Raw genomic sequence first — 9,802 nt, 5'->3', positions numbered from 1 at the left:
TTATACTAAAGGGGATGAGGTCTTGCAAGTAGATTAAGGATCATGGAAGGCAAGATTTTCTAATTCCTTTATTAACAAATCATTACAAATGATCACCTATTGATAAATAACTTGGTTGCCTAGGCAACGTGGATATACTTAAAGGAACTTGAAAGTACATTTTCTTTTACTTGATGAGAAAATCAATTTTTAAAATAATCAAAAGCAAAGATTTCTTAGATGTAACACCAAAAGCACAATCTATAAAGGAGAGAAAAGATAAATTGGACTTGATCAAAATTAAGAACGTTAGAGGAATGAAAAGACAAGTCATTGATAGGGATAAGATATTCAAAACTTAATTAGGCTGGGTGCAGGGGCTCACACCTGTAATCCCAGCACTGTGGGAGGCTGAAGCAGGTGGATTTCTTGAGCCCAGGAGTTCAAAACCAGCTTGGACAACATGGTGAAATCCCATCCCTACAAAAAAAAAATACAAAAATTAGCCAGGCATGGTGGTGTGTGTCTGTAGTCCCAGCTACTTGGGAGGCGGAGGCAGGAGAATCTCTTGAGCCTGGGAGGCAGAGATTGCAGTGAGCCAAGATCACACCATTGCACTACAGCCTAGACAATGGGAGTAAAACCCTGTCTCAATAAGGAGAAGGAGAGGGAGAAGGAGGAGGAGAAGAAAAAGGAGAAGGGGAAGGGGAAGGAGAAGGGGAAAGGGAAGGAGAAGGAGAGGAGAGGAAGAGGAAGAAGAAGAGGAAGGAAGAGGAAGAAGAAGAAGAAGAAGGAGGAGGAGGAGGAGAAGGAGAAGAAGAAGAGAAGAAGTAAAGAAGAGAAGAAGACTAAGAAGAAGGGGAGGAGGAGAAGAAGTAAAGAAGAGAAGAAGACGAAGAAGAAGAAGGGGAGGAGGAGGAGGAGGAGGAAAAGGAGAAGGAGAAGAAGAAAAACAGTTACCCAAAAAGGGCAAAAGACTTGAACAGATATTTTACCACAGAAGACATATGAATGGCAAATAAGTCCATGAAAAATTGCCACATCGCTAACCATTAGGGTTCCTTAAACATAACAAAGTGTATATTTACTGCCTCAAGGACTTAGCATTAGCTGTTCCTTCTACCCGGAATGCTCTTCCCGATATATTAAAAAAGCTTGTTCTTCATATTTGTATGTCTGCATTCAAATATCACCCTCTCCATTTAATCCCTGCTTCCAGTGCCCCCTTCTCTCCTTCCCATCTTGATTTTGCTGGCTCACACTTATGACCTGACATGCTATATATCTCGCTCATTTACTTAGTCAGTTATCCGCTTGCGCCCTCCAAAATGTAAGCCCTCTTAGGGTAGGGAATTTTTAAATATTTTACTCACTGCAGTATTCCCAGCACCTGGAATAATGCTTAGCACATATTACAAGCTTAATAATATTTGCTGAATACGTGAATCCACTTAAGTCTTTGCTCTTCATGTGTTCATGGCACCTTACAGTAGCATTTTTGTGGTTATACTGCAGATATTTATCATTAGATTCAACAGTGGGAAAAAGAGCACTTATCAAAATGCTTTTCTTTTTGAGTTACCAGTTCATATAACAGAATTGCTTGAAAACCAAAATTTAGTATGAGATAATGGATGTTATAGCACTTCATAAGCAGCAACGCACCGCATTATTCTTAATAATCAGACTTATGAATACCCACAGGCTAATTTCCTGAGCCTGAGATAACTTAATTCTGAGAAAGTCACTTTGAACTGTCTACACCTCAGTTTCTCCACCCGTCAAATAAACAGTTGAAAAACCAATGACATCTAGCATCTTTTGGGAAGTTTAGTGTGGGGGCATAAGAATCTAGACTGTTATCAGAAAAACCTGGGCTCAAATCTTGGCTCTGCTCACACAACCCACAGGTCTTGGGCAGTAACTTAATCTCTTTAAGTCCTCAGTTTCTGCATCTGTAAAATGGGGGGGAAATGTCCCTGCCTCTTTGAAATGCTTTAAGAGAAAAGTGAGATAACGCCTGCAAACTGCCAAGCACATAGTACGTACTCTGAAAATGTTAATCTCTCCTTTCTTGAGTTTCTAATCCATTTGTAACTCATCATCAGTTTCATCTGATATTTTAGTTCCTTCTACCTTGTAGAGAGATTTGATGTTAGTTTTGATTCTAACATTTATAAATCTTCAAAGTGAAAGAATTAAAGCTGCTAGTCAGTAAAACTTAATTACTAAATGTTCCCAAGTAGAAGTTTCCCCCCAAAATTGAGTTCCACCCACCCATCTGGGCCTGGAGAGTCAGTAAGGGTAGCCACGTTACACATTGCTCTATTTTGAATGCCACAGTGAACAGCACAGGCTTAACTGCAATTAAATAGTCCCTGCTGACCACTGAATATACAGTACATCATGTCAGGAGAGGCAAAACTGTCAGATTAGTGGAAATTCATTTTGGGATTGCTGGGTAATTTTGAGAGCTGACAGCCAAAGAAAAATCCATGGTCCCTTGTGTGTGGCAGCATAGATCACCCTTGAACAGGAGTTGTTTGGGAATTCAGAACGCAGAAGTGCTCCAGATTTGAAAGCTCACTTCTAGAGCAAAGTTGGGAAAGAAAATGTGAGTGATCAGATCATTGTTTTAAATTCTAAAAACTGGAAAGACATCTCTGTAGTATCAACCCTGGCTAGCAAGCAGGAGGTATGCTCATAAAGCTGGAATATGCTTTTGTAGTCAGTCACTTCTGAGCTAAGGATTGGGAGCTACTCACCGAGATAACAGCTGGACGTTAGTTCAGGATGCTGAGAGGATCTTATGGTTTTGGACTCCTTTTGTCTGAATGGACATGTTTAAAATTGTTTTCTGGGGGTTGCTTGATCCTAGATGAGGGTCTTCAATCTCTCCACTCCAACCAGCAGCCAGTGCTTTCTATATGAACCTGCTTTCTCTATGAAAATGCTTTATAGAAAGCATTTATATGAAAACTTCTTGATGGGAGAAAAAAAAACATTGCACTAAGTTGATCTGCTACGGAGGGCTCAAAAGCAATAACTAACATGAATTAAGCTGCTCAATGTGTACAGAAACTGTGCTTAGAGCTTTCCCTGTATTATCTCTTAGACTCTACTTGGATCTTATGAGGTTGGCATCCCTGTACCCATTACATGGATGAAGAAGCCTAGAGAGGTACAGCAATATGACTGCAGTCATACTGCTATGACAAGAAGTGACTAGGATTTCATTCTAATCATCTCGGTCTACAGCAGCAGTTCTCAACCAGGAGATTTTGCCCCACAGAGAGCATTAGGCAATGTCTGGAGACATTTTTGGTTGTCAAAACTGCTACCAGTATCTAGTGAATAGAGGCCAGAGATGCTGCTAAACACCCTACAGTACCCTCCACAACGAAGAATTAGCCAGCCCTAAACATCAGCAGTACTGTAGCAGAGCAATGCTGCTCCAGGACTGTGATTCTGAAGTGCAGTCCCTGGACCAGGAGCATCAGCATCAGCTGGGATCTTGTTAGAAATGCAAAATTTAGGCTGGGCACAGTGGCTCACGCCTGTAATCCCAGCGCTTTGGGAGGCTGAGGAGGGTGAATCACCTGAGGTCAGTAGTTCAAGACCAGCCTTGCCAACATGGCAAAACCCCGTCTCTACTAAAAGTACAAAAATTAGCTGGGTGTGGTGGTGGACACCTGTAATCCCAGCTACTCGAGAGGCTGAGGCAGGAAAATGGCTTGAACCCAGGAGGTGGAGGTTGCAGTGAGCCGAGATCACACCACTAGACTCCAGCCTGGGCGACAGAGCGAGACTCAGTCTCAAGAAACAAAAAAAAGAAATGCAAAATATAGAGCTTCACCCCAGACCCTCAGAGGGCATGGGGCCGGTAACCTGTGGTTTAACAATTCTCCAGGTGATCCTGATGCAGGCCAAAATTTGAGAACCACTGGTCTAGGGCCATCGGAACATGTGACTGATCTCTGCTGCCCACCCTAAATGTTCACAAATCCTCTAAGGCTGATATGGTTTGGCTGTGTCCCCACCCAAATCTCATCTTGAATTGTAGCTCCCATAATTCCCACATGTTGTGGGAGGGACATGGTGGGAGATAATTGAATCATTGGGGAGGTTCCCCCATACTGTTCTCATGGTAGTGAATAAGTCTCATGAGATCTGATGGTTTTATAAGGGGAAACCCCTTTTGCTTGGCTTTCATTCTCTTGCCTGCTGCCATGTAAGATGTGCCTTTTGCCTTCCACCATGATTGTGAGGCCTCCCCAGTCACGTGGAACTGTGGGTCCATTAAACTTCCTTTTCATTATAATTTACCTTGTCTTGGGTATGTCTTTACCAGCAGTGTAAAAAAGGACTAATACAAAGACTACAACAAAATTAGTATCAGGGCCTTTGGCTTGTAGAATTCTACCCCCGTCCGAATTCTAGACTGTCAAGACAGCTTTTATCGTTTCTGAAGCTACGAAAGGATGCCATTGGCTCGTCCAGGTCCTCCCCTGGGATGTCCAGGAACCAGACAATGTGATGGTGAATTGTTCAGGAAGACTTAGAGTCCCCACCAATGTTTCTCAGAACATTGAGGTACTGTTATCTGCAATGGCACAAATGAATATATATTGACCACCCTGCCCCTCGCCTCCAATTTATGTCAGATTCTGGGAGAGATACATGTACAGATGTCATCTCAATTACTACCATTAATAAAGATAATGATAATTACTGTTTCTGGAGGACTTTCCATGGGCTAGGCATGCCTGCTAAACATTTGACCTGCATGATCTCATTCTTCATCACTACCTTGTGAGTTGGGTTTCATTATCATGTCCATTTTAGAGATGAAGAAACTGAGGGTTATGTCTGTATGTTACAGACCTTCCATCTGATGCCGTAATGCTCTAACTGGCTGCCAAATTAAACAAGTTAACTTTGTGGGGAGTGGAAAAAGGGCACCAGGCTGGGGTTCATAAAAGTTTTGCCACTAAAGTCAATTTCTCCCCTTATAAAACAGAAAGTTTAAACTAATGCAGACCTAATTTTCTTCCACTTCTAACTGGCTATAATTATAGTGTGTAATAATGTTTCTATTTTATTTGGATCAGCACAATAAACACTATCGCTATTTGCATTGATGTTTACATTGATTTCATTACATTTCACTGACATTGCACTTTCAAGTTTTCCAAGTATTCCCATCCATAGTTTCATTTCAATTCCCAACTGTTCTGCAAGGTGCAAAGGGAAGATGCGTTGATTTCCTTTTATCTCTGAATACTGGAATGATCCTTGCTACATGCCTGGCAAGTGCTGAGTGCTTTATAATCCTTGTCTCTTGTGACCCTATGAGACAAGCATTATTATCCCTACTTTTCAGATGAGAAAACCAAGACTCGGGGAGAAGTCAAGGCCCAAGGGCACACACCGTAAGCACTGAACCTGCATTCAAACTGATGACACCCAAATGACTCCCAAACCCCAAGCTCTTGGCCCCAGTATGCACAGGTCTTCTGAGAAACTGAGGTACAGAAAGAGCTAGAACTTCCCTAATCACATTGATTGAACTGAAGCCTAGAATAATTGCCTCCTCTCCTGTGGTCCCGCTACTAGAACAGAATTGGACTCGACCCTCTCCTTTTGGGGAGTGGGAGTGGGGCGGGCATAGAATCAATGCATGGTTCATCCTCACCGTGACTGAAATGAAGCTTACCCTCCCCCACTGCACTCTGCCATGGAGGGTGGGGTGGGGGCTGCTCTGCATAGCGCCTGCTCCTTTAAACAGATGCACCAGCCTCTTGGGAGATGAAGCTCGTTGGTTCTGTCACTCGTGAGTAATGCACCATAGCTCCCTAGTGGGGAAAATGCCAGATTATACAATAGCATGCTTTGGTGTGCAACTGTCTTTAGAATAACAAATCTCCTCTTCTGCTTGTGAGCATTACGCTTTAATAAAAACAAAAATAGTGGCCACAAATCCCAGCTCTAGCTAAAGGGCATTTCTTCTAAATTCATGTTACACCCCTCACCGTACCCCACCCCCAACACACACCTTTCATCACTCACAGGGAGTGGGCTTTATTTACCTCTGTCTTTTGGTGGGAGCAGACAGAGGGAAAAGAGTTTCTCAGCCTCAGCACTGTTCACTACTGACATCTTCAGTGGAATAATTCTTTGTTGGAGTGTTGGGGTGAGGAAGGGGGGCTGTCTTGTGCATCGCAGGATGGTTAGCAGCATCCCTGACCTCCACCCACAATCCACCACCCACAAATCTGGGCAGTGCCCCCATTCCAGTTGTGACAATAAAAATATCTCCACATATTGCCAAATGTCCCTTGGGGTCTGCATACTCTTGTATGGAAAGTGTTCGGTCCCAACAGTGGACAACGTAAATTATTAGATCTCAGCAGCATGGTCCTCGCTGCAGGTTGCCCATTCCTCCCCCCGGCCCCGGCCCTTTAGGGGAAAATGAGAGTGTTGCAAATACCATGCACAGCCGGGCCTGGAAGGCCGGGGGCGAGGGTGCTATGCAGAAAGCAGGCTTTCGGATGGAGACGCAGCCTGAGCTCCTGCCCGCCTGCTCTCAGCTGTGCTGGCACCACCTTCACACGTTCCAAACTTAGAGGTGAGAGCTCACAAGTGAGAGAGGCGCAGGAACCCAGCAGAGCCACAGGTTGGAAATAGCACACTCTGGGAACGCAGAGGGGATGGGTTTCCTTCCTGCCTGCATTCGAGCAGCGCAGTATGATAGAAATACATTTAGGCATTCTTGTTGCAAATAGGCATGGAATTAATGTTGGCCTCCAAGTACTTCCTCTATTTCTGAGACTTGGTATGCCTCCCAAAGGGTATTGTTTGCCCCCACAGAGTTTTTGAAATTTGGAATCGTTGCCAGCATTGGAATAGTGCTTTGTAAAAATGCAGATGTCAGATGTGAGGCTCCTTAAGAAAAATCGGAAGTTCTGGATGGATGTTATTGGGTAATTGGCCTGCAAGCTCACATGGCAACCCCAGGCAGGGACTCGGCGGTGGCGCCCTGTAGATGAGGCAGGTGCTCTGGTGTTCCCCAGGGACCCACTCAGCCACTTCACCAGTTTACACTGCCTGCCTGGACTCCCTAGATACTTGAGTTGAATGCCCCTCCTCTATGTTTTTAAAATGTGTTGTATTAAGCAATGTTAGATACATTCAAAAATACATTTAACACATGTGTAAGTTAGAAAGCACACTAACAAAACTAGCATCCAGGAACCTACCATCTAACTTTAAAACTGTCACTTTATCTTGAATATCCTGTTATTTTCTCCTTCTCTCCCACTCAGGTATACATTATTCTGAATTTTGTGTTTATCATTCTCATGTCTTTTTTTTGTATTTAGTTTTATTCCATATGTATGCATCCTGAAATAATATGCTACTTGGTTTTGTTTGTTTGAGGTTGATAAAAATGGTATCATAGTGTATGTAGTCTTAGGTGATTTTTTTTTTCACTCAACTGTATGCGTCTGAGATGCAGCCACATGGTTGCATATAGCTGTGGCTCTTTCATCTTCACTGCTGTATAATATTCCAACATCCCAGAATTTCACTTGGCTCCCCCCTTCTCAGCTCCCTTCTTCTCAAGGATAAGCTTTCTAATGACACTGTCTCAAAAAGCTTTGGAAGCCATCAATTCAAACAATATGCTTTCTCATTCTTTTCTCTTTAAGCATTCAGTTTGGGTTTTTTTCCAAAACGCTTGCCACAATTTGCAATTACTTGTTCTTTGTTTTTGTTTTTGTTTTGAGACAGGGTCTCACTTTGTTGCCCAGGCTGGAGTGCAGTGGCACGAACAAGGCTCACTGTAGCCTCAACCTTCTGGGCTCAAGTGATCATCCTTCCCCAGTCTCCCATGTAGCTGGGACCACAGGCATGCGCCACCATGCCCAGCTAATTGTTTGAATTTTTTTATTTTAATTTTAGAGACAGGGTCTCACTATCTTGCCCAGGCTGGCCTGGAACTCCTGAGCTCAAGTGATCCTCCCAGCTCAGCCTCCCAAAGTGTGGAGATTACAGATGTGAGCAACCATGCCCCACCTGCAACTGCTTTTTCAGTTTGCTCACATATTTGTTCATTACTATTTTTCAGCAGACTGTATGTTCCCTGCAGGGAGGATCTGCCTACTGTCTTTGCTGTTACCCCAGCACTCAGGCAGAACTCAACAATGTTCTTCATGCACAACAATGAATATAGGAAACAATAAATATGTTTTTCTGAAAATTTGATAAATATTTATGGGCAAGGAAATGAGACTGTAGCCCCTGAAGAATGCTAATTGGCCTTTTAAACTGAAGGTAGAAATCTAATATGCTTTATTCACAGTGCTTGAGGCTGAAGTGCTTGGTAAATATTTGTAAGGGTTGTTAAGAGAGGTGATATGTGCAAACTCTGGGTCATGGCTTCTCAAGCACTTTGCCCACCCCTCTGCACTTACTTCTTCCCCCTAGCTGAAATGTGGGGATGGTAGTAAACCATTTTGAGTCAGACAAACAAGGAAGTTGTCAAAAAACGGAGAAGCAACGAGTAAGAAGGTGCTGGATGACTGATACTATGGTACTGCCATACTATAGCAGCCCTAGGCTTAGAGAGAGAAAGGGCTTCTCTTTTGGTTAAGCCAAACTCATCCTGGGTCCCTATGACAGCAGTCAACCTCTGTGCTAATGAATACGGTCTGTTGGTAGAACCCTGCTGGGAGTAGAGGGAATTTGTTGCCCCTAAGAAGATAGACTCGACCACTAAGCAATCCTCTGACATTACCCTCCTATCTACTGCCCCTATAAAGGTGGTGCGTGGGCCCCCAGGATCCAGGTACCCTCCCCCAAGCACCACTCCCTTCCCTTTCTCCAAGCTACCTCACTCGCTGATATGTCTTTCCTGATCAACAGCCCTTTAAAATTCCCTCTCTCTTTCTTTCACCATTTGGTTCCATCTCACAAACACTGGTTACTGGACTTTGTTCTTGGAGTATTAGATGATCAGAGAGGGAGACAGCAACAACAACAACAAAAAAGCTTGGATGAGAGCCAGATAACCCAGTTCCAAAGCCAAAGCCAAAATTTCCAGATTTTACCCAGAATCTTGTTCTGAATCTGCCCCAAGACACAGAATAGACGGTCAAGACCCAAAAGAATGTAACATTTCTCAAATAGCTATGGCCTGAAAATGTTTAAGGCAGGCCTAATCAGGTGTCCTCCTTAACCAAAATGAATTCTTCATAAACCACCTGTAGCTATGATAAAGTGACTTCCTGGAGAACCTGCCAAAACAAACCATTTGTGAAACGCACACCAAGGAAACTAAAGGAAGTGACTTTCTGCAGGGGATCATTATTTATATACCAGGAAAATGTTGAGGAACATTTGCCAAAAACAATAGTTTCAGAAGCGTTGGTCGGCTGCTGATCCATCTGACAATAATTAGCTAGCAAGAGCCATTGTCTGTCTCTTCAGGCCAAGTCAGGTTGGATATCATCAAGCCAGACCATCTGAAAATAAAAGAAGGCATATTTTTCATTCCCTGGTATTATTGTCAGTCTTTAATGGCATCAGCTTATGGGGGAAACAAGATCTAAACAACAAATGGCAACCTTTTTTTGAGTTCTTTCTAAATGCCAGGTAATAAAGTATTCTATCTCATTAAAATATTATTAAAAAAACTATGATGTACATACCACCCCCATTTCCATCTAAGGACAGTCAAGGCCTGGAAAAGCAAAAGAATTTCCTGAAGTCCACCTTTCTAGCAAGGTGTAAATTTAGGATTAAAAACCAGTTCCATCTT

The sequence above is a fragment of the Pan troglodytes genome, chromosome 21 (assembly GCF_028858775.2).
Source record: "Pan troglodytes isolate AG18354 chromosome 21, NHGRI_mPanTro3-v2.0_pri, whole genome shotgun sequence".
Classification (NCBI taxonomy): Eukaryota; Metazoa; Chordata; class Mammalia; order Primates; family Hominidae; genus Pan; species Pan troglodytes.
The sequence above is the reverse complement of the archived record's forward strand: the minus strand, read 5'-3'. Positions refer to the sequence as shown.